This window comes from Bombus pyrosoma, linkage group LG17 (genome assembly GCF_014825855.1).
Source record: "Bombus pyrosoma isolate SC7728 linkage group LG17, ASM1482585v1, whole genome shotgun sequence".
Classification (NCBI taxonomy): Eukaryota; Metazoa; Arthropoda; class Insecta; order Hymenoptera; family Apidae; genus Bombus; species Bombus pyrosoma.
In genome coordinates this window covers 3,146,991-3,151,068 of record NC_057786.1, presented here as the reverse complement: position 1 = coordinate 3,151,068, position 4,078 = coordinate 3,146,991, and the positions used below count along the sequence as shown (strand labels likewise).

The following is a 4,078-nucleotide window of genomic DNA, read 5'->3' as shown; positions in this document are numbered from 1 at the left end:
TAACGCAGCAGTCGGTTAAAACGACGTCGGAAAAATAAAATTAAGTGCAAAAGGGTGAGTATAAAAAAAAAAGAAAGTAACGGATAAAGAAATCTATATATGTTTTCAGGTAATGATCTATATATGGCAAACATTATTTTCGGTTATCTGCGGTAGACGACAGGCGAATAAATCTGCGTACAATTTATTTTTCCCAAGATTCGTTAGAAGTTCCGAGATAAGGATGGGGGTACCACGTGGATTGGAATGTTTACAAATTCATTGGATGGAAAGAATTCATGGAAGAAGAAAGTAAATGCTCACGTCTATTGGTTATCTCAAAGTAGCAATTGACCAATTCAATTAGCCTTCAAAACATCTAAAGTCCGGAAAAATTGCAGGTGACAATATTTTTACACAAAAAGTCGCTATTTTATATTAAACATTTTTTTTAATTCCATGCTTTTCAAATCATAATAATAAAATGTGTTTTATAGCATTGTTTTCTAGAAGACAAACGCTACCCCACCATCGTCTACCATACCCATGGTACAGAAACACTCCTGATTCTGAGATTATAACCAATCCACTCCGATTGTCGATTCCTGCCTAAATTATGTTATCGTTTGTCTGTTGTTTTTCGTTGACCACGAGCGAACATGCCGTGTGACCAAACACAGAGCCGTTAGAGAACCGTTTTCCTTCATCTTCGCTAGTGAACAGCTTACAGACAGTTTGTAAATATGTCACAGTTGCTAGATGATGTCTTTAATCAAGTTTGGAAAGAGAAGGTTACCAATATTTATTCTTTTATAAATACATCGATTATTCTGCCCAGGATAGTTTAATGAAAATGAGATCTTTTGTATTTCGTAAAGAACTGGAGGTTGTAAGAATTTGTGTATTCTACATATATTATTGTACTCTATATATCATTCTATAACGGACGAATCTTTTACATCGAACATCGATACATGAATCAATCAGAATGAGACTTTTTGCATTTTGTTAATATCGTTCTTCGATACCTTTGAAAAATTATTTGATTTCTTGGCGGGTATAAATACTCAGTAAACGACGAATTTTTCATGAGCCTTCTAAAAAGAAATTTTACGCAGATTCAGTCTGTCGTCTACCGCAGACAACGAAATATATATTTAGCACAAATAAATACTGTTACATCACGAGGCTTACCATAGGTCGTGTCCCTAACGCTCGCTTGTGGAACTACAATGTCGCAGACAGACGGTCTTATAGGACCGGCGAAATATATACAATGTAGCGACAAGCGCATATTGTCATCAAGCAGCGAGTTCTAAAAACGTTGATTCGCCTTCGGTCCGTTGTTTCATTTACACAAAGAAGGTGGCATACGTGATCATAGGCGCGAGCGGTGGCGCGACCCGAGCGTAGTGGGGGTCGTCTCCCACAGATGACAAAGAAATAATCGAAGGGCAGCAGTATCATTTGAGGATTCGATCGTTATGGATTTTATATACATTTAGTTATAAATTAACCATTGTCTAAGTTAAATCATAAAAGCTATTACTTCTTTAATCACCGGTTATATTGACCGCACACGGTAGGAATAGGTATACACGAAGTGTCAGTAGGTTTAGTGCTAAATGATTAAATGCTTTTAATAGTTTTCATTATAATTATGCATTCATTTTAGTTTCCATTATTGAATTTTATAAATTCTTATATTGTTAATATCGCCGTAACTGTTACATTCGTTATGATATAAACGTGTTCATATAAAAAGTATAACGATCTCTCTTTAGTCTCTGGTAAAATTTGTGCTGACTTAAATACGGATTTGAAAACGAACTAATTTACGACAATTTTGAACGTTATTGATTCATAAGTTTACTAATGTCCGATTTCGATCTTTTTAAAAAGATCCCGACAAATGAACGGCTTCAATGTTTGATCTAAAGTTTTACATTCATTGTTATTTTTTTGTTCATCTCACTTTATGTAAATTCTTACATTATCTGATTAATTAATTTCTCAATTTGTGTTAATATAAGAATGTCTGCAAAAGTTAGATGAACGAAATAAATAACAATGAATGTACAATTTTTAATTAAATTCTCAACACACTCATTTGACCGGGCATGGTGAGGTTTGTGTTAATTTACTTTTAACCATGGACAAGGTATATTACGATACGATATTGTTGATAAGATAGTACGGCTGAGACATTTCACGATTATGATACAATATCGTTCACAATCATACTACGTTATGGACAAGATATCTTGTGCATTTGATTATTATAACAAAAATTGTAATTATAAAGAAACAGACTCACGGGACATGTTAACGACGGTGTAGTACAAAGATTGTGTCGCGGGATAACATCCTCCGTAACATTATACAAATGGTATTGTGTCGCGAATAAGCTGTTCATGTCATCGCGCGAATGGTATCGTGCCGCTACATATGTCGTACATGGTTACGAACAGAGAGGAAATTGGAATGCTCGCGCTTATGGATCTGCTTGTTTCCGTACTAGTGCTTCACCATGCGGCCAAGTGTTAAGTTCAACTGAAATTAATGTACAAAAGGATATATAAAATTAAAGATCTGCCCTGCTTGGTCGTAATCTAGCATATACAAGGACCTATGTATTTAAGCTGAAAGTTAGGGATCTACCCTATTTGGTTGTACACTCCCATAAACAAGAACCTGTTGGGTTTCGCACTACGGAAACCTATTTAATCGTACGTTGCCTAAGAAAGAGAAATTAATCGTTTACTATATTTTTGAACGATGATATATATAAGGTAGAGTTAAAAATAAAACAAGTTGTCAATATAATAAATTAAAACAAGAAACAAAGAATACAAATAATACATTTACAAATATTGGACACATCAAATATATATCTATATCTCTATACCAATAGATCTATAAAGGAAAACCGTCCAAAATGATTCGGTCAAAGACGTGTATTATATAAGTGTAGATTTCTGTCTTCGAGGAAATCTCAACTACTCTTCGTCTTATCTCTTGACTTTTGAGACCTGCGACTTTCTTTCTTGATGTCTTCTCGGCCGCGGCCTTCCTCCGCTGTAACGAAACGTTATACTTTAAATGGTCCTAGAGTCATTGAAGAAATCGATCCTTCCTTTTCTTTGTCCTTTTGAAATCTTATTTGACATATTTTATTTGTGCTTTCAAATTTTTATTTTCTTTCAACAGCTGAGCATGTTCATTTTGCAATTCTATTTCTCGGAAGGTTTTCCCTAGGATTTCCTCAATTTGAAAGTCGCAGCTTGTCTGCGATTCAATTGCTAACCTCGTTCAATCGAATCCTCGTTGTCAGCGAATCTCAACGGTACTCTTGTATAGTCTAGCATTGGTATATTAACCAATAATTCATTTTCTTTGTGTTCTTACTTTATCCTTCCTTCATCTGCTTCTTGGTATTGTTGGTAGTAGTTGCACTCATGTCGTCCTTCTCTGTCATGCCCTTCTTTTCTGATCAGCTGTTTTTAGATAACGTGCTGTATTTTTTGTACATCTACTCTTTTTCTTTTATTATGTGATAAATTTGTTGGTTGTTCGGATACAGTATGCTTCTTCATCTATTCGTATTTTTTGTATAATTTTGTTTGATGATTTCGGGTAAACAATGATCGGCACGAACATCCATGCTTCTTAAAGTGGCGCAGGCATAATATTTTAGGAAGAGATTACCTGTTAAAAGAATAGCGCATATAAATAATAAGCAAACATAAATAAAATGAGTAAAGCTCATTGATGTCGGGAGACAAGGTGTCTCGTTTTATATTAAAATTGCCTGACTGGGAGGATATCAGATACAAATCTCGTATAGTATTTTATTTGACATTTACTTCCATTTAAAATAAAGAAAATTACGATGTATTTACATTTTAGATAAACATAATCGAAGATATCAGTTATTGAAAAAAGAAATTGAGTTGTATGTGGAACTGAAACGGATTCGCCTGCTTGCTCCCGATGTTTCGTGGCGCGTAGAGACGTAAAATCATTGGGTGGAAATTTGCGGGTCTCATTTTTTCAGCGATAGCCCCTCTTTATTGTGTCCTCTTTCGTTTACGAAGAA

General features: G+C 34.6%; 1 protein-coding gene and 2 long non-coding RNA genes across 3 annotated transcripts in view; 1 reads left to right on the top strand and 2 right to left on the bottom strand.

Moving 5' to 3' along the window:
- The window catches only part of LOC122576846, a 23,864-nt gene that overhangs the window by 7,469 nt on the left and 12,317 nt on the right, over positions 1-4,078 (bottom strand). The gene's annotated exons all lie outside the window — the stretch shown is intronic.
- Positions 1-4,078, bottom strand: part of LOC122576843 — a 22,722-nt gene that overhangs the window by 7,150 nt on the left and 11,494 nt on the right. The gene's annotated exons all lie outside the window — the stretch shown is intronic.
- The window catches only part of LOC122576845, a 7,984-nt gene that overhangs the window by 1,321 nt on the left and 2,585 nt on the right, over positions 1-4,078 (top strand). The window lies entirely within an intron of this gene.